Here is a 22443-nt window from a genome sequence, read left to right as displayed (position 1 = left end):
CTCCATTCCTGCTTAACCGAAAAATCAAGTCTCTCATTTAAAATGTCCAAGAAGTCTTCACTGCCCAAGTAACTTCTGTCATTCCTCCATTTACCAAGCATTTGTCATTTTGAGCACCATCCTAGGTGATAAGGATACAGGAGTGAATCAGAAAAACGATGTCCCTGTTCCCCAAAAGTTTACATTTTACCAGGGCTAGAGAAAAAATGAGTAGATAAATAGGGTAAATTCAGGCAGCGGTCAATGATACAAAGAATTGAAGGCGGGTTTTTGTTTAAGGATGGTTGGTGGGGTTAATATAAATGGATGGTCAGGAGAAAATCTCTAGGAGCAGATGGTCATTCTCATTGAGACTGGAGTCCCACAGGGGAGTCAATCTTGTGAGAATTTGTTAGATGGGTATTCCAAGTAGAAGGCACAGCAAATGCCAAGCCAGAAGGGGAGACGTAGGAGCTTGGTGTACAATATGGTTTGGATATTTTGTTCCCTTCAAATCTCATGTTGAAATGTGATCCCCAGTGTTGACAGAGGGCCTAGTGGGAAGCATTTGGGTCATGGGGGCAGATCCCTCATGAATGGCTTGGTGCTGTCTTTGCAGTAATGAGTGAATTCTCACTCTGAGTTCACGTGAGATCTGGTTGTTTAAAAGAGCCTGGTGCCTTCTCCTCTCTCGCTTGTTTTCTCTCTCTTACTATGTGATACGCTGGCTCCCCCTTTGCCTTTTACCCTGACTGTAAGCTTCCTGTGGCCTCAGAAGAAGTTGAGCAGGTGCTGGCACCAGGCTTGTATAGCCTGCAGAAGCATGAGCCAAAGAAAGAAACCTAATTTCTTTATAAATTATCCAGCCTCAGGTATTCCTTCATAGCAACACAAAACTAACACAGTATGTTCCAAAAACTAAAACCCTGTTGATGGGGCTGTACTTTAGGAAGAGAGAGAGTGACCTGAGATGAGGTCAGAGAGGCTGGAACCCGTGGAAGGGAATTTGAATTTATTCCACGTGCAGTGGGCAGCCAGCTGGGAGAGAGGTAGGGATATGATGTATTTACATTTAATTCATTTTATTCTAAGTGCTGGGTTTAAAATCTAGGTCTCATGGGAGGAAGCTAGGAGATCATTTGGAGGTGATAATGATAGTGGCTAGTACTGGGATCATACAGCATTCTAATGGTTTCACACATGTTAATTCTTAACTTGATGCTTTCTTTATTCTGTGTATCTGTCCTGTCTTCTGCTTTTTCTTTTTTTAAAAGTAGTCCTCATTGAATTGGCTAACCTAAAGTGATGATGACTTTAAATCATTGAGTTAGAAATGTTCTTAGAGAAAATATAATGCAGTCTTCTCATTTAAGAACTGAGGCAACCAAGGTCAAGAGGGAAATCAGCAACATTTCTGAGTTTATACATGTAGTTAATGGCAGAGCCCAGAGCAGAACTTAGAACTCTCATTGATTGCATTTTCCACTAATGTACTGCCTGGTTTATATTCTCATACATCATACTCATTTTTGTGTTCAGTAATGTGAGGGGCAGATATCCTTTCAGATAGATTGGTCTTTGGGCAGAGATGCCTGAGCTAATAGAACAAGCTGGTGGAGTAGATCATTGTGTCAGTCCAAGGTGATCAAGTTGCCTGAGCAAGAGTGGCCAAGAGTCAGGAAATCAACAGGACTTTAAAAGGTCAGAGTGATGAAGACAGCAGATGGACAGAACTGTAGGGGGGGGACATGCCAGGCAGGGAGCAGATGAACCTGAGACTGTCGGAGGGCATTGCAGGACATGCAGCAGATGGGCTGCGCTGGAATGTGGGGCGAGAAACACTGTCATTGACACTAATTACTCGTGATGGAGGTGCTTTGCAAAACATGGGAGAAAATGGCCTTATTTCATAGGACATTTACTGTAATGGCAGACAAGTTCACAACAGCTTTCTACATTAAATACACTAGATTGAGGGACCAGGGAAATATGTGCAGTTTGCTCTTCCCCTTTTCTAATACCTTGTTTGAGATGGAGATACTGATTAGGACATGCCACAGTGCCCGGCCAATGGTATTTCTTCTGAGTACTGAGCATTTTCACAAATTAAAATTCCCTTTAAGAAGTAAAATATTCAGAGGTGAAACGATGTATAACAAAGCAGATGAGGTGGTTTTGTATCACAGATTAGCAGGTAAATCAGAAGAATGAGATGCGGGAAAGACATCAAAACTGTCACATCATCTCTGCTGGCACAGGTGAATACCTGTCCTTCCCAGAACAGAAGAAAGAAAGATGGTTATGTGTTAAATAAAAAGGACCTGGACAAATGAGTTTCAATAGAAAGGCTGTACATTTTGCCTCATCATAAAGTGCTAGGCATATAATTTAGCATTTTAAAACTCAAGAGATTTTTCAGCAGTAATTATGTGTCATACACAGTGCTGGGTTTTGGTGACACAAAACAGAGGAAGTCAGGATCCCAAAGCTCAAAGAGCTCACCATTTAGTCAGACCACATGCAAGATGATTCTAACATAAGTGCTATTGTGGAGGGAGGTAAAAAGTGTTTTGGTCCCATGACGGATACACTTCTATGATAGTAGAGTAAGAAATTAAATAAAAATATTAAAGTCAACCATGTTCTACAGAAAGGTATACTGGGTAAGTGATATATTTGGAATAAAAGAGAGCGAGAAAGAGAGTTTCTCTTTTGATTACCTTTTTTTTTTTTTTTTTTGTCATGAATATACCTGGGTATGCAGTGGAGAGGGGGACATCTTCTCTCCTGGTTTCTGAAGCTGTATCACTTGGGTTCCAGAGTAGCAGAATACTAAATGCCAGCTGAGTGGTTTCCAGTGCATCTGAGTAGCTGGAGAGTTGGGTAAATTGAGTGTAGCGCATCATTTGTTTGTACGCTTTTTCATATGCTGTATATTTATAAGGCAGCAGGAATTACGGATTCTTGTTAGCCTTATTGTGTGCATTCTGTCCTCATAGCCAGTTCTTTCATCCCATTAATTTTTCTTCTGCTTCACTTCTTTTCTTCAAATTCTGCTATTTCCTTGCCACTGCCCCAAGGCCAAATTAAATTTGTCAAGAGTATTTTGTCATTCAGGTTCATAAACTTTGAATGCCAAACTGCAACTGTTTGGTTTTCACAATTTTCAGAAGCTTGTCTGGCTCTAAATTGGGATTTCTTATTTGGCTTCTGCCTTCTCCATTAGTCACTTTACCGTAATAAAAATTACAGAGTCCCCTTCAGCAGTCACATAAGCTACAATGTCACGTTCGTGAAAACAAATTAAAATTTTATCCTCATTGTCTCTCTTGCCCAACACACCAATATATAATTTTATTCCAGACTTGGAAAAAATAATTTAGTTGATTGATATAGCAATAAAGAGGCATTTCAGATCGACCAAGATAAAAAGCCTGACTAAACTGTCTTTGTTTCACGATAATCTTTCTTCTGAAGTTACCAAGACCTTAATTAAATGACTCAAGTATGGTACATAAAATTTGTTCTCTTAGCAGAACTTGTACTGATTGAAGGCTGTAACTGATTTGATAGAGCTTCTGTCTTAAAGTGTCATTTTGGTTTTGTGGAAACCATGGGAACCAATTTAGATGATTGTTTCTTGGTAGCTCTTGCTATTCCAGAGCTGTATATGTCTTCTTGTGGATTCTCCCAGCAGCTGACCTGAGGACCACACTTGAGTTCAAGGAGTCTACTTGGAAAGCTCAGGGAAAGCCTATAGGAAATGGAGAAGTGACATAGGAAAAAGAAAACAGCCAATAAACGGAGAACTATTAAGGCAGCACTACAGTGAGTGCCTAGAGCTGGGTTCTGAGGGCAGACACTGGGAAGCAAGGCAACACTCACACTTGAGGCATGAAGGAGGTAGGACAATTGCACACCTAGTCATAAGACATTGGTTGAAAACTGCCCTATCCCTGGGGATGTTAATACCTTGGAACTTCTGGCTTGCCACACAGTAGCACATCTTGGCAACTCACCTATTTATCATTCTAGGAAAAAATGACAGCTACCAGCAATTTTAAGTCAGCCTGATACCAGCACACAGAATGGACCCAACACTATGCATGGGTCATCTGCAATGTGTGTTGAAACGTTTGCCCAACTTTAGATTAATCTGAAGAACTGAAGAATAGAGAAAACAAAGTTAAACGCTAAAAGCTTTACTCTCTTTTATAGTTCCACCTGTTCCTCTCATCAGTAGTCTAATCAAGAGATGTTAGTTCCTTCATCTTTCTACTCATGCTCTCTTGCACTGGAGCAAATCCTCAGTCAAGTGGTAAGCAAAACGAAGGAAACAAAGCTACCTGAATGATTCATAAACTGGAGAAACAGACCATGAAAAACCAAGGATTGTCAGTACTGGCCTTTGCAACCAAGAAGGTGCTTTAGATGTTTCCGATGTATATGAGAACAAATCATTGAGTGCTTGTATCATGGTCATCGTTAATGTCACACATTTCTTAGGCATCTCCATTTGGATATGACACTTTCAGACAGTATATAAAGCAAGGCAAACCAGTGTGCTCCTTTCCTCCTGGAATCTAAAATCAGAAACAGATACCGAAATGGATAGCGTAGTCCACAGTGCACAAAGTGAAATACCCATAAGGCCTATGAAGGTAAAGTGAATGAGGAAAGAAGCCAGGTGTAATAAGACAAATAGTAAGTGGCATTTAGCCTTGTAGTCAAGAATCTGATAGCAAGTGGTAGAGCCTTCAGTATAACGGAGAGCTTGAGCTTTGTCTAAAGTGAAAACGTAACCATATAGGGATGCGCACCCAGTACACAGTACGCACATAGATGTTCACATGACATTGCCAAAAGCTTTAAATGAGAAGATAATTTATACACATTTAAAATACTCTGTGGCCCAGATCTGTTCAGGTGAAAAACAACAACAAGAACACATTTGCCAACCAGCTACAACATATAGGTCAATTTGGCTGGAGGCCTCTGAGACAGGGAAATGTATGAATACCAGATGACCCATGGCCAAAGGTGGGGTCATGTATGTTTGTGTCTGTGTGCATGTAAGACAGAAGGGGAGACAAAGAATCACCTGATGTGCTCACGATGAACATAAATATATACGTGCATTTATATTTGTGTCTATATGTTTACACATACATGTTATGGAAAACAATGAGCTAAGTATAGTTTCTGAGGTTATGGTTGGGGAGAACAGCAGAGATAACTCTTTGATACACTTTTGCTATTTTAATCATATTCTCACTTCAAGGTCACTCAGCCATTGCCACATCACAGATGACTTGCCTTTGTAAGACGAGATTGTTGCTGGAGGGATTTGCTTGGTGGATGGGTGAATTTGGAAAGAAATACATAATTGACTAGGGCTGGCATAAAATATATTTAAACTGCTCAGTTTGTAAGACAGAGAAAAGCATGAAGAGGTTTATAAGGTCTTTGAATTGTAGCTTGAAAATGTAAGAAAGCCTGTATCGAGAATTCCTGGGTGCTGAGTCCTGAGATAGGTAGTGTATGTTGTCTTATTTGATCCTTATAACAATCTTTTATGGTGTTAAGAAACCATTTTAGAGAAGGGAAAACACACTCCTTTACACGTATTTGTACAAGTTTAAACAACTTGTTCCACATTATATGAATATGAAGAATCAATACTAACATTCAAATACAGATTACCCTCTTAAAAGTATGTATACAATCTAGACATAAACTTTTCTAAGCAGTGAAAATGATCTACGTCTTTCTAAAAGTAGGAAAATCGGCATTAATTTGCATTGCTGTGTGGTAATCCTGTTTGAAATGCAGGTTGAAAGAGTTGCTGGATGCTGGAATCTTCAGCTGGAGCATGTGCTTTCATGATGCCTGAGCTAGCCTGAGTCTACAGTAGTCCTATCCCATGTGTCTTATGTAGTCTTTCTAAAAGTGGAGCTCAATTTCACAGTAAGGTGTTAATCCATCAACAAACATCTCTTGTGATTCAAAGCTGGCATCTGGAGTAGAGTAGGGTAGAAGGATCAATTCTACCCAACCCAGGACTCTATGACTAAGAATGACTGTCTCAGAGCAAACTCTGGTGGGGGCTGTGACCAGAAGGTGGGAGTTGATGTATGCCAGTGGATGGTAAATATGATCTACACCCAAAGCAGGGAAAGCTGGGATGGTGTGGAGGGAGCTGGGATAAGGAGATGGGAAGACTGGCAGAAGGGAAGCCTACAATCACAGAGACTCATAGTCCGGCAAACCTGCATCTCTGGAATACAGAGGCAGTAACAACACTCTTCACTTCTTGCTTCTCCAAGATCAAGCTCTTCTTCCTGCTTATATTTCTATTCTGTTGTCATAATTTTCCCAATAAATGCCTAGTTTTAACTTGAACTAGTCTGAGTAGTAAAAAGAACTAAATTGTTCTTTTCCTTGAAATAGAATGACCCCATCTAAGGGGACATTTTTTGGGGAAGTGTGATGTGAATCGATATCAAAGGCGTAATGATTCCCTTATTTGGACAAAGAAGAATAAGATGGGTCAATAATTACTTCTCATGACTTCATCAACTTCAGGAGACAAAAATCTCACCGAGACCTCAACCTAACAAGGAGGTGGTTGTTACCTGCTTTTGTTCTTGTCATTTTAGAATTAAATGAGAAAAGCTTGTTGAAGGTAGAATTTTAATGCTATATGGAAGCGTATTTCTCTGGGTTGTTCATTTTTAATGCTAGGCCTTATTTATAGATGGGTGTAATGAGGACAGGGTATATGTCATTACTGAGGTCAGAGTTAATAACAGTGTATTCTGCAGTAGATTCTGTCAGCTCTCACTTCTTGATCCACTTGCTTTTTCTTCCAAAGGTTTTAAAGAATCATCTTTACTTTTTGCTTCATGTCACATAACATTTTGTGTCTTTGAAGAGCAACATATAATTTAAAGATGTAATAGTGTTATTTGCAGTTATGCTGATTTTTATGTCTTAATCCTGTGTGTGTTAACACCTCTGCAGAGATGCTGCTGTAGCAGTAATTTCTATTTTCCTTCATCTGTCTGTGTGCACTAAGCTAGCAGACTGGATGAAGGTACTCCACGACTTAATAACTAATTGGAAAAGACATGAAAACCTATTTTAATTTACCAAGAAATAAGTCAGACTGTTTTTTCCTCTCTCTGTCCATTCTTCCCTCCTTCCTTCCTTCTTCATTTTTTCTTTTTTTTTTTTTCCAGACAAGGTCTTGCTCTGTCACCTTGGCTGGAGTGCCATGATGCAATTACAGCTCATTGCAACCTGAAACCCCTAGGCTTAGGCAATCCTACCTTCTCAGCCTCTGGAGTAGATGGCACTATAGGCATGCACCACTGTGCCTGGCTAATTAAAAGAAAATTATTTGTAGAGATGCTGTCTTTCTTATGTTGTCCAGGCTAGTCTTGAACTCCTGGGCTCAAGCAATCCACCTGCCTAGGCCTCCCAAAGTGCTGGGATTACAGGCTTGAGTCAGTACATCCAGCCAGACTTTGTTTTTAACGTATGATTTAGAAACACACTAGAAACAGAAATTGGTGCTTTTAATAAAATAATTTAATTATTATTCAATCAATATTCATTGGGTACCCTTGGAAACAGCATGTTGGATGCCAAAACAAATATTTCTAGCAAATGCATAGAAGTATAAATAAATGATTGAGAGAGCTGCCGTTTAATTTTACTGATGAAATATTGCACTCTCTCTGATGTTGGACTAAATGGAAAACACTTAAAAACTGCTGTGGAGTACAGTGATTGGAGAGTGGGTTATCTTTATTGAATGCATTTTCGAAGCAGTAATGGATATTTTTTCTTAAATACATATTGCCAAAAATCTAGAACACTATTTTGTCTACCCTTTATCCTTGGAAATACAGTGTAATAATGTAATTGATACCTCTTTGCATCCTGGATTTTCTTACATTACCACCAAATTAGTCCCAATAACATGAAGGATTATTATAAAGTTGAGGAATAAAATACATTGTGCTGACTCTGTATCAAGCTGAAAATATTTCCTGGTGTAGGAAACCACTCTTCTTTTCTTTGCCCCCTTTCTTTCCTTTAATCTACTCCTTGCCCTCCTTTTTCTTCCCTTTCATCTTTAGTTGAAATCCTACTTAAAATGAACTTGTTTCATTGACATTTACTTTATTCTTCTAAAATTAGGGTGCAAATATAAGACAACATCTATGTGCTGCGGAGATTAGTTTCATTGGGGATTAAAGAATAAAATATTTTAAACAGGTTTTGTGTTTGATTTTGTATGGATACTGTCATATCCTAGAAAGGATGGAGATAGTATTTTTAAACTAGTACACCAAATGGGTGTGTTTCTTTTTAGATTATCTTCCTCTATTGATGTTCAACTTCATTCATATTGGAAAGTTGAAAGCAGGAGCGTAAGTGCCGCCAGAAGTGGGAAGAGGATGTGATAAAGCCCTTAGGCTTCTGATAGCAGAAGCAGAGAGGTGGAGGAAACTCAGGTGGTAAAAGCAACCTGTCTGATTCTTGTGTCCTAGTTTCCTCCCTCCAGTTATTGCAAAGTGAAAACAAATGCCTAGTCATAGAGAGGGAATGAGTTGATGACTCCTTGCCTAGTCTGGTTGATTTATGTCATGGAAGTGATTCAGAGGGCATCTTGTGACCTTCTGGAGGTACAGAAGGAAACTGAGCTCAAAGCTTGGGACCCTACACACGGGCCTTAGGGAGCTCAGCTTAAGCCAGTCAAGCGGGAGGACATGGCTAAGACACAAAGGGTTCCTCATGCTACCAAGGGCAAAGGCAAGGCAGAGTGAGCAAGGGAAGATAACCTGGCCTAGACTAAGAGAAAAAGCCCAGAATTCAGTAGTCACACTGTGGCAGACAACTGAGCAAGGTGCTTGGGACAGGATTAGACCAACTGGAGACACTGACCACAGACCCACTGAAAAAATCTGAGACCTCGCTCAACGCCATGGCCCCATCCAAGCTTTTTGCTACTCTTAGGATGCCATTCTGGGGCGAGGAAGCATTGGGAACCTTGAAAGCCTATAATTTATCCTTAAAAGGAAGAGGTTACCTCTTAAAGTATTCCTATAAATGGAAAGAGACTAAATTAAGGCCAAAGAAAAAAGAAAAGATAAGGCTCCTTTATTAGCAAATTTAAGTTTTTTTTTCCCCTTGGTTTTCACTAGGTAGAAATATGCTTTTCTGGCCATTTTAGTGCAACATGTACAAATTTCAACCCACTACTCACACTTAAATGGGTAAGGATGGCTGCTGTTTTGCTCCTTATCTCATCTGTGGGAGGAAGGGGGAGGGCACTCCTAATGGCAGAGGCTGGACGATCTTTATAAAGTTTTACTGAGGAATTAAACTTTTAGTATGAAGCTTCACAGTATCAAGTTATGTGGCATATTGGACTTCACAAGCACCCTTTTGAAAATGACAGTATTTGCTAGCTGTAGAATGGAGAATGTCCTCTTAGATGTGCATAGTTGTTTTCTTTCATATCATACTTAGATCACACAAGAATACTGCTGCTGGTGGTTTCTTTCTGGATAATAGTAACTTCAGATATCAGGTTCTCAAGTTTGGAGTCTAAAGTTGTTTCAAGAGGCAGAAACATAAGCTTGAGAAGTTTAAAAACATACTTGGTGATTGGGGAGATAAATAATTAGTGGCATGCTTTTTATCATCTGCTGTTTTATGCTCCTTGAATACCCAACACACACACACACACACACACACCCCAGCTTTCTTTTTATCCAAGTCTTAAGCATGAGCGAAGATCTTGTTCAAGTTTCACCTCCTTGTTGAAGTCTTAGCCGTTCAGTCCCGTCTCTTCCTTCCTTTCAACATCTATTTTATGTATTCCTTATTTAAGGACTTAATTGTATTTTGCCTACAGAGTTCTCAACAGTTTTATGCGAGAGTAATGTTTCCTCAGAAAAGATTATAAACCTCAAGTAGATAGTAACCATGGTTTTTGATCTTACCCTACTTTTCTGGCACAAAAGAGATAACTAATACTTGCTAACTGCAATGAAAGCCATACAGCTACCCCTAATAAACAGCAAATACTTTTAGAAATTCCTGGTGAATCCTTTTATCTACCTTTGCTAGGTCGTGGATTCTTTCATGTTTAGTAAAAGGCAGAATGTGATGAACCTGTGTGTTGACTGAAAAAGAAGGAAAGCTAGGAAGGTTTTAGGTAAAAGTAATGTAGGGTGATAGATTTAACTTAGAGATCTTGTTATTTTTTTTCAAGCATGATATTGATTTTGACTTATCCCTTTTGTGTGTCAATATGAACTTGGCTGAACTGACCCTCGAAATTTTTAAAAATTATGGCAGCAGGTAAGGGATTAATAATTTACCGCTTTTAAAAGTCTGTTTGCCTATCCTCCTAGCATATGATTTTGGCATCTGTCTCACCAGCAAACTGCTATGAATCTGCAGCATTGTGAGGAGAAACTCACAATATTTAAGAAATATGAACATACTGTTTAGATTACATTTTTCAAATATTGCACCTCCCCGTTAATGTCTGACTAAAGCCCAGCTGGAAAGTAATTTTGGTATGGTAGAAGTTGTAAGCCAATTTATATTTTTCAAGTTTTTGCTTCAAGGCTCAGTTAAGAGAATCCCTGCTGTGCTAACGTGTTCAATTTGGCGCGTTTTGGAAATGGATGGAGAGCAGTTAGGGTTCCAAATTTAATTGTTTGAAATATTCCAGGCATTTTAGGGTAGATTCCAATTCCAATGGAAGAATTTCATTAGACAGTTCTACCTTAAGACAAATTACACTTCCTATCTTTTCACAAATTCCAGCAGGAATGTATAATGGAAGAGACTGGCTATCAGTTTGTCTCTGGCATGGGGAGGAAGGTTCATCATTTCCTGAGGCTGAACAAACAAACACAGAGTTAGGATACAATTGACAAGAGAAGTTCAGTTGCTCTTATGCTCTGAAACTTACAGAGCAGCAATGTTTACTGAGTCCCTCCTCCTTCACTATTTTTCCCCTAGGTTGAGGAAACCCTGCTTAACTTTTCAGAATTTAAGGGGACTGAATTTTATGTGATCTAGAAATTGTAGATTTCCTATCACTCAGAATTTAACTGGGAAGCTGTGTTGACATCATAGAACCTACAGCGTCTTAAAGTCTTTTAATGCTTAATCTCATTAAAAGGTGACATAATTTAATATGCATCATAATTGTGATTGCATAAATATCTTTAGCATTAAGAAGGAAGACGGATACTATGGGGTTGATTGTCAACACTGTTATTACGTTCTTAGGGTACTCTTGAAACCATTTGGTAATGCACCCATAATTTATTTTTATTATATATTTTGGAAGCATTGTTATAGGTTAATTGGCTCTATATTTTACAAGTTTGCATCACTAATACTAATAAAAATCTGTTTATATTGTTCTTTTGGGAATCTGATTGCATTAAGGAATGATTAGTCTTAATTAAGTTCTGTAGTCTATACTAATTACAATCAAATAAGACTTCACATAAAAGTGTGAAATTAAGCCAAAGTAAATGCATTTTTGATCATTAATTAGATAGCTACCAGGCATACCTTTGCAGATGTTTTTATTATCTTTTTTATTTTTAGTAACTAGAAGGAAACCTCACCTATAAGCCATTGCATTTCAAAAGGATGCCTCTCATAGTTGTAACAGAAGCCATTTGGTTAATTATAAATTTGGGTAATGTTTGCTTGTTTTACTCTCATGAGAACTAAAGTGTCCTTAGCTGTTACTTATCCACCCTCCAGGTAGCAGTATTATGTTTACATTGCAGAATAAACATAGGAGGCTGAAGGTTTTAAGAGCATGTGTTCTTTTATATTGCCTCATTTAACTTTTATGCATTGCAGTTTTTTTCATGTTTTACGCTTCCCTGATTTCTTTTTAATGCTATAGATTCATTGGGACCATCCTGCGTGAGACAATAATGATACTTCTATCTGTACTTCCCCGGTGTGGTGGTGACTGATGAGGAGTTTTCTTTGCCCTTAACATCTGAGTTTTAATACTCTTGCATACAAGAAGCACTGAATTCTGTGTATAATGAAGAAACTATAAACAGAATAAAATCACAATTTCTGGCCACGCACATCTTTTTGTGTCCTCTCATAGGAAGCACTAAATGATATTGTGCCTTCACAATATAACACAGCCTGGTTCTTGATGTAAGGAAGGGTTCAATAAGTGTTTGCTGAGATGATAATTATTATTAGGATTGCCTTGCATTTGGTACTTCTGGAAGTCCAATTTTAGACCAATTAATTGGTTTGGAGCTTAGGAGGAAAAAAGTTTTACATCAGAATTCTCCAACAGTTTTATTTCCTGTTCTGCATTTATCCTGCTTGGAGATGCTTCAAGTGTGGCAACTAAAACACTTACAGAAGCCAAACTTTCTGGTCTGATGCAATGACCATGAAATGCCCATTTTGATGCAGTGCTAAAAGCTCCAATTCAGAAATATGTTCAAATCTTTGACCATTTATCTATGTTTCGCTTCAACCCACTGTTTCTAAACCACCAACTCATTCATTTTCTCACAACCAGTCACTTTTCTCCTCTATTTATCAACCCAAGAGCTGTTTTACTACTTTTCTGACTTTTAATTGCATTTTACTTTCTTTGTTCTTTTTTGTTCAAAATTTTTTCTTTTTTCTTGTAAAAATACTTTTGCTTACTCTTCAGAAAGTGTATTCATCATTTTATCCCTGTGTATTTTCCTTTTTTCAGCTGAGCTATTGATCTCCAAGACCCTATTCTCTTTTCTATCTCATTACTCTTATTTCTCTCTGAGTCCATATTCCAGCAAGAAGGTGTGACTTTTACCTTCCACGTATGACTGTTTTCTTTCTAGCTCTGGGGTTTGTACATGATTTTTGCATTGCCTAATATTCCTCTTTGACAGTTTGTCAATAATCTATTCATCTCCCCTCCTTGAAGTTCCACCTCAGAATTATTTTCTTTCAAGAATCTTTTACATCTAGAGTATGGGGTATATCTCCTCGTCGGTGCTCCTCTAAAATCATAGACTACTCTAAGTACCACTGGGATCATGTGGTAAACCTCCTCATGTTACAGATGAGAAAATAGATCCAGACTGGGTCACCTGAGCTGCCCAAGATTACGGGATCCTTCGGGAGCAGAATAGGGGACTGGGAACTGGGTGATTCCAAACCCCATGCTGTTTCCCTTGTACCTGCTGTATCCTAGCATTCCAAAGTAGATTTCCCCTTTGGTGTCTTATAAGGTTTTAAAAACTTCCTTCGTGTAAGAGGCTCTTTTCCCCCTCAGTTATTTTATGAAATCTTAGAAGACAGAGGTCACACCTCTTTGCTTTTATTCTCTGTTTTCTATCATCCTCCATAACATCTAACACAAATTGGATTCTTAACAGGGGCTCACTAACTGTTGTTAAATATCCTTGTCTATATTCCTCTAGCATTTGAATTTTCTGTGTCTTGTCTTAACCTGTAAGTATATCACTGTTTCCCTTTTTCCCCTTTTTTTGACCTTATCTTTCCCTACTTCTCATTACTTTAAAAATTATATTTCCCCATATCATATTAATTCTCCATTTGATGCACAGATTTTTTTCTTATACTTCTCATACCAACTAGATTTCAGTTAAAGATAGATGATAAAATGAGATAAATTGGTGGGAAGCTAAAACCAATACCAGGAGGGTCAGTGAGTGTCGGAGTCACTGAGCATTTTATGGTGTCTGAATAAATTAACCCTGCATATACTAACTCAAGTCTTTTATCCAGTTGACTGCAGTTACATCATGAATTTTTCAAATGTTTGACACGTCTCTGGGGAGTCTCTTTATTTGGTTTGTAAGTCAGGTAATAAGAATATGATGACCTACCTCATGAGAAGAGTTGAACGAGAGGCTGTGTTCTTGTGCTGATGGAATGGGAAGGCCACACATGGCTTTTAAAAAATGTGTGGCATACAAAAACTCAGAGGCATATTTTGATTGTTTCAGAGACCTGCTCCTTTACAACAGTCTTGAAAGGAGGTTGAAAGCTTTGCTAAGAAAAATAGAAAGAGCATTCTAAGAACGAAAAAAGGTGTGATTAACTGCTCAGAGGGAGAGAGGAAGCAGGTTATTGTATTTTTTCTGCCTTCAACAGAAAGTAGAGATAGGATTAGAGAGATAAGAGGAGTGTAGGAGTGTAACAATAGAAGAGTTGCTCAAATATTTGAAGTCAGTGACCAGAAATCTCTCATTTGAAATAAAGAGGAAATACATGACATGGCAGTATTGTGAAATATAATGTAAGATTATTACATTTCATGTAATGATCCCGAGATGCAAAATCATTGCATGAGATGCAAAATCATTCAGAGAAATGGTCTCTTCTGTTGTAGCACTGGAAAGATTCTGACTTCATTTGGATCTCTTTACAGCAGCTTCTCCAGAAGTCATTCTCCTAGCCGAGACTTCTTGTAAGCATCTATTTACTGTGTACCTATCTGTGTTAGGCCTCTCCATGCATTTGTCAGCTCTTCAGTCATCACAGCTAATCCTTAGGTGAAAGGTATCAGTTCCAACTTACAGGTAAAGGAAAGAGTCATAAAGCATTGAAGTAAGTAACGAGCCCATAATTAAGCAATAAATGTGGTATATCCAGGATTCAAACCTGACATTTATCAGACTTTACAGCCTTTTATTTTTTCTATACTATGTTACTCTTTGGTGCTAAAAATATTATATAGATTTTGTGGATTTTAATCACAAAACCCAAACCTATCTTTTCTCTTCCATGGATGCCTAAGAAGTGCCCTCCACCCTCCCATTGCTTCCTAAAGGAAATGAGCCTTAAGCTGCAATTCTAATGTTGCCTTAGTGTCTTACTGTGAAAAGATAGAAAAAGTATCTGAGAAAATCAACATTAATTGATACTTGTCTTATGAAATTATTTTCTTCGTCAGTTAAAAGAAAAAGTGGCATTATATAAGGGTATAAATATGGCATTCTGTAAAATGAGAAGTCTGTGCATTTATACATTATAGATAGGGCTACTGACCTTCATCCACCTTCATCCTCCTTCCCATGACCCAGTGTGTGTGCACATGTACACACACACACAAACACAAACTTATTCCAGGGGACCTGTTATAAGGTTACATGACTACAGCTATTCTTTTTACAAAATCACATTAGTTCTTCTTATGGAAACAAATTTTTATTACTTATGGGTTCATGGTTACCAATGTCTTTCAATGTGCCTCCTATGATGGATTTTTTAAAAGGCAGTGAAATACAAAAATACAAATACATCTCACTGGGAAAACTGCTTATCGGACTCAGGTAATTTGTCTTTCAAGAAAATTATGGTCCTATACCGGACCTTCAAGAGATTTATTTTTAAACTCCCAATGACAGTCTGTGTGTGTTTGGATAAATGTTATGATGTTGATGCCATCTCAAATTCTGGTAAAATAATCAGATAGCTATTGGACATTTTATTGGACCCAAATATTCGACTAAAATATCTTGTTTCCTTGTGAATATTTACTCTTAACACTCTGTGGTCTTCATTTTGTTAGATTTGTAGTGATTTGAAATATACTCATTAATTCACTGCGTTTTTATTATAAAATATATTTTACTTTCCTTAGATCACGTCTGTTCTAAATAGCTGTGAAGAGGCAAACTATTGTATTGCACTACTATTTATTTTGAAGTTGAATATCATATAAAAGTAACATTTACTCATGCATGAGTGCATTTTGTAACTTTTCTTACATTTTGAAAAATAATTTTATAAAATAAACATAGTCTTATTAAATAAATGCTACTGCTCTGAAAATCCTAATGAAATATGTATATGCACTATGTAGCAGAAGAGAGTCTATTCTGCCAGTCCTTTAAAGCATTATTCGATATAAACCAGAAGAACTAAAATGTTGTCAGACTTTTTCAATGAAAATGTGATTTCAGTGCTCAGCCAACTTTTTTTACCCATAATTTTCTTCTTGAGCCACCAAATGTTTACGAACAAGTCAGCTGGAGGAGTTGAAAGGTTCTGAAATCTGCCAAAGCATGTCAGTTGTTTTATGTTTAAATTCCCTAAAGAAAAGAAATGTAGGATATAATACAGAAAATATCATCTGCTACCTTTTCTCCCCAGGGCAATAGCTCTGCTTTGCCGTCAGTGAAACGGCCCATCCTTTACTTTGTTTGACTGGCACCTTGCGACTTGCACGTCAGTGGAGTTGTGAGATCTTTAATGTGCATAGCTCAGACTGTGCATGTTGGCATTACTGCAGGAAGAAATTGAGATATCTTAACAGAAGTGATTGTATACCTGTATTGTTGGCTACTCTGTCATAATTACTTCTGCAGTTGCCAAGTTTCGTGAATTTAAAGTTAGCCTATTAATTTGGCTTCTATTGTAGAGAAAAATCTAGGCTTTTCAATTACACAAAGAAAAGGAAGAAAAGCTGATTTTTTCTAAATTCTTTTGTGTGTATTACAAATAGCAGAATCGTGTTGTATTGTTAGCTGAAATTTCACCTTCTAAAGATTTCATTTCTGTCTCTGCCTTAAAATGAAATGAAAAATAATAAGTCATTGACTTAAATTACATAGTTTTGGGTGTTACTGGATTGGAGGGAAAACTCATTTAACATTTTAGGTGTATGTGTGCATATACGTATGTGTCTGTGTATCCCATATTTATATAAATTATGCTTATTATATCTTTTCAAATTATTAAGAGGAATACCCTCAACTAATGACAAGGCTGAATGGAAAACCATTTTCTCACCTTTAAATACTAAAGCAATAAGAACTACCTCAAAAAATTTGTGACCGGAAATTCCATCTGAGCTGTTTTAATAAATACATATAGGTTGTATATGAAAAGCATATACATTTGACTGTGACATGGCCTGGAATTTATGTACAGGAGGTTAAAGGACTCATCTGATAATCCTCATTCTACTGGTTTGCTTGACAAGTCTATTCCATACTGCCTGTTCACACTCCATTATCAATGCAGAGAATAAATGCCACCAACTCTGCCAGTTTCTTTTAGAAATAAGCAAGATATAACTAAATAACTAAATATTTAGCTCAGCCCAAGTTAACACTGCAACACATTTGAATTAATTGAATATCGTATATCTCATTTCCTATTTGTTAAACGTTTTACACTTGACGAAGTGCTTTCATATGAAAATGCTTTCCATGCTAAGGGGCACATTTTACATTTTCTTGATGTTTTCTATAGCCATACAGTTTTGAAAGACTTCTCATTATTTCATGGATTTGAATATTTTTGAACCAGGACTCATGTTGGACACTACAAAACTGTGAGGTCAAAAACTGACATATAAAAAATTTAAAGAGAATTTTTAATGATAACAATGTGCGTTTTACTGAAATCAGTATTGCTCAACACATTTCTTCCTAGCTGTGTAGAAGACAAGCAAATTAATATTAGAGTCATCTTAGTTTTGAAGGTATTGCATTTAAATATACTAGGGTAATTAAAAACTTTTCCATGTGACATCATTGCGTATGACTAATAGAGGGGTTTGAATGCAAACAGACATTCCTGAGTGTAAATGTGTAGGCTGTCTCAGACCTAAGATAGGAAATATTCGTGTTGTAAAAGTGGGCACTAGTGAATGGAACTAGAGTTAAACCAGACATTTGTCACTTTAAAGGAGAGGTTTTGTGGGCAGCTTAAATTATGCCTGTGAATATTTAGATGGCTAAATGTACACTAATTATCCACAGGGATGTTAAAATTATACCCTGAAGCATTTTAGCAATTAAAAGTTTCCTGCAAATTTGAATCACATTAACGCTAATAGAGATAGATGACCATCTAATGGAGAAATAAAGGCAGAAGCTATATGGAAAAGACTAGAGGTGCCCAGTTTAATGTATTTTCATATCAGAAAGTAAACAACTCGTGGAAAAAGTACAAGCTGATGGAAGATGGCTTGTAAAATTTGAATTGGTGAGTGACAAATGAAGTTTCTGGCCTTGTCAGATCTTGAATTCTGTGGTTGGACCATTGACTGTTGCAAAGGCACAACACAACGAGCTGAGAATTGCAGAGAGACACTTGTGTCATTTTGGTAGCATAAAAAAGAGATTAAGGCATACACAGAAATTAAGGTATGCAACAGTAATGTTTCTATAGAGACTATATTGCCAATGGAAAACTCAGAGAAGTCTGTATGATGAATTCACTAGACCAGCAGTCTTTTTATTTAACCATGAGTCACCTAAATACCACTTTAATTCCAGGTCAATTGATGTTGTCATTAGTTCTTTTAATATCTATAAAGCAAATATCCATTATAAAACATGGAAAAATATGTGGACCACCTTTATGAACATGATTGATACTAGTTGGCTTGGTTTCAGCAGTGGTTAGTTGAGGGAGTCAGCTATCCAGATAAATTTGATATGATGTCAAAGCTATAAGATTTCACAGTTTCATATCTAATCTGTTATCTACTAGCAAAGGCATGAAAAAGTGTTGTATAATCAAACAAAGACTATATCCTAGGTTGGACTGGATCAGAAGAATACCCTCTGGCCAAAATTTCCATTTGCAACAGAAAGTGAAAAGCCCTTTCTACATTCTACACTCTTTGCAGTGCATTGTTAAATGGTATAATGATAGAGGAGTGGGTCGAAATGCATCTTAATGAGCATGTCCTCTGGCAGACAGTCAGTTGAACATGTGGAAACAAATTGATTTAAGAAGCCCCTTTTGAAAAAATTAAATAAAAATAAGAAGGAAATCACTTTTAACTAAAGGGGAACTATAAAACAAGTCATTCAACCCTAAGGGTACATTGTCTCTTTAGATGTCATCCAGGAAAGTGTCTTCATTACCTGTTAGGAAAATTGAATTTATGACCTATTGGGCAACCTGAAGTGGTTGGTATAGTACTTTAGTTAACCAGGTAGAAGTAAGCTCTCTTATCATAAGATTAATTTTGACTATACTGTTTTGTTTTATGTGGCTGATTTCTCTGGGATTTGTGTGCGTGTGTTTCAATGTAAAGAGATAAAACTCCTATTTTCTATAAGAGCTTATCTTATAGATACTTTATATTTGCATGGGCATCGCAATTTGTGGAACATTTTTATTTTACATAAATGTGGAGAGTATAATAAAAAAAATCACTTGCTTATGAAGGAGATACTGCCAGTTCATAAATTGTGCCTGTTGTAATCCACTAGAGATTAAGTGACCTTAAAGTGTTTTCTTTTTCTTTTTTCATTTTTGAATGAAGTCCCCACATACATATATAAACTACGTGTAATTTCTATTATTTGAAACATCAGCTTGGTCGGTTCTAGAAAGGTTGACATACGAATGCTTTGACAGTCTCTAAACCTAATCTGCCACGTGGGGCTCTTTTGTTCTTCTGCAGACAGAACAGAACAGAATACATTAAAAATCACTGGGAGTAAATTCACTAACTCTTTGAGGCTTTGTGATATCTGGCAGCAACACTTAAAATATAGATTAATTTTGACATAAGATTGATATTGAGTGTCAGAGAGTGAGGGTGGGAAAGCATAGTTTGCCTCTGGTGACTCTTTCAGGAGTTGCTTCCCGTGTGTTACTAAGATATCTTAGACACTGTCCACAGTAGCGCTTATCATATACTACTGTCATTATTTGCCAGGCTTGAGTCATTGAAGGCAGGAATTCTTTCTTTGTGGTTTTAGGTCTACAGCAGTGTTTCTCAATCTTGGGATCATTGATTCTTTGAACCAGATAATTCTTTGTGGTGGAAAGCTGTTTCATGCTTATAGTATGTTTAACAGCGTATCTGGTCTCTACCCAATAGAAGCCAGAAAAACCTCCTCCTGCATTCATGTTGTATTAGTCTGTTTTCATGCTGCTAATAAAGACATACCCAACACTGGGTAATTTATAAAGAAGTAAACATTTAATGGACTCACAGTTCCACATGGCTGGGGAGGCCTCACAATCATGGTGGAAGGGGAAAGGCACGTCTTACATGGTGGAAGACAAGAGAGAATGAAAACCAAGCAAAAAGGGAACCCCTTGTAAAACTATCAAGTCTCGTGAGACTTATGAGTTACCATGAGAATGGTATGGGGGAAACCACTCCCATAATTCAATTATATTCCACTGGGTCCCTCCCACAACATGTAGGAATTATGGGGGGCTACAATTCAAGATGAGATTTGGGTGGGGACACAGCCAAACCATATCACATGTCAATCAAAAATGTCTCCAGACATTGCCAAATGTTCCCTGAGGGAAGAGCTGTATGTCTGCCACACAATTGACAATTCATAAACATTTCCTTAAGATACACATGCAGCTATTGCTGCAGCATAAAACAATAACACCTTTATCAGAGAATCTAGAAGGTTGTTCTTACCTAATTCTGAATTAAATGCGGGTGATTTTTCCTTCTTCTTCCACCCTCACCCTCTCCCATCCTTCCCAGACCTAAGCTTGAGGTCTTGTAACTATGCAATTCTGGCCTAGCACTGACAAAAGGTCATCTTGCTGTGTAGACATCTTCAATTCATTTTGATTTGAGGACATGTGTTGTCCATTATGATGAGATACAGAATCATGCACAAAAACCCTCGCAATCAGCAACAGTGGAAGAAACTAGATGTTGGCACAGTGAAGATAAGGCTGCTACTTCAGTTATGTGTGTCTTTCTAAAATAATAACACTATATTCTTCATATGTAAGCAGTCAGTATAGTTGTGAAAGAATCTCACCTCTACCTCTCAACTAGATGACGTGGAACAATTCTGTTAAGTTCCATGACTTGCTCTTTTCTTACTAATAAAATAACAGTAATATCTACCTCCCCTGACACTGTTATGGGTCTCTGCTATGTTCCACCATCTTTTCTATATTGGAAGACTTATCACACTTGGTTGTAATTATTGTTTCCATTGCCTGCCACTCGGGCTGACCTGTAAGGTGTGTAAGGGGCAGGCTCATATTGTCTGTTACTGTAGTCTCTGCTGTAGTGGCCACACACGTTATTTCTCAGAGAAATGCAAGTGTTTTCTACTAGTGTACACTATACAAATGTGACCATCATCTATGTGTTCTGTAAATATTACTGAATGCCTACTTTTCAAAGCCCAGCTGAGGAGCTCTCTAGACCCAGGAATACAGTGGGTAATAGATGAGACAAAGTTCCTGCCCTCATGGAGCTTGCATTCTAGGGGGCCAGGCCTTTAATAAGAATTAAAATATCAATCAATCTCTCTCACTATCTAATTTCAGGCAGTGGTAAGTGACTAAGTGCTATGAAAAAATATATAGCACAGTGGGATGAGAGCGATGAAGAGTGGCAGGGAGAGGCCCCTCAGGAGGTAATTAACATAATTTTTACCATTATCATGATTAACATTATCAAGGTGATGTTATTAGCCTTTCATTAGTAGAACTTTGATTTATCTTCCTAATAGTGATTCTGAACTATTTACATTCTCTGACCTACTTCGCCTTCACACCAACAGGAGTAAGTATATGACTTTCCAGAGCTGAGGGTAGATCATTTTGCTTTGTAATAGAGATTTTGACAATGCAGTGGATCAAACCTGTGGGCTTAATCCAGCCATTCTGCACTTGAGGCCATCTGTAAGGAGGTTTTACCCCTGAAACTTTATATTCCGTTTGTTTCCTAAACAGCTCCCTCTTTCCTTTTTATGTTTTTCAGGTAGTATAAAGAAAGCCAATTTGGTGAGTTATTTCAAATCCTGTTTTAAGCTCTTCTTATAGGAGGGTTTCTGAAACTTAGCTGTTTTGACATTTTGACCTTGATAATTCTAAGTTTTGGGGACTGTTCTGTGCATTGTAAGATGTTTAGTGGCATCTCTGACCTGCACCCACTAGATGCTCATTTCCAGTTGTAACAATAAAAAATGTCCCCCGACATTGCCAAATGTCTCTTGGGGGCAAAATGGGCCCTGGCTGAAAAGCACTGCCTCACGGGAAGCTTCTCCATCTTTGCAACTCTGGTGCACTGTGTCTCCGGCAGGTGCTTCTTCTGGACTCACTGGTGTTTGCTTGTGCAGCATCACAAGCTCCTTTTCCCTGTCCAATGATCTGAATCCCATCCATCCTTCAAGACCCAGCTAGGGCCACATCTACTGCATACAGTCTCTTCTAAGTACTAGAGTCTGTTCCATCTCTTCTATTTCTGAATTCTTATTGTGTTTCTTTTGTTTGGTCACTACCATCTTCATCTATTAGCTGAACCCATCACTATTTGTTAAAATGATTGCATTTTATTATCTCTACTAGGTTATAAATTCTTCGAAAGGAGAAACCATGCTTTAGTCACCTCTGCATCTTCATAGACCACATAAAAAGTACTTGGAATAAGGACACTCATTAAGTAAT

This window comes from Mandrillus leucophaeus, unplaced genomic scaffold (genome assembly GCF_000951045.1).
Source record: "Mandrillus leucophaeus isolate KB7577 unplaced genomic scaffold, Mleu.le_1.0 Scaffold759, whole genome shotgun sequence".
Lineage (NCBI taxonomy): Eukaryota > Metazoa > Chordata > Mammalia > Primates > Cercopithecidae > Mandrillus > Mandrillus leucophaeus.
This window is presented reverse-complemented; position numbering follows the sequence as displayed.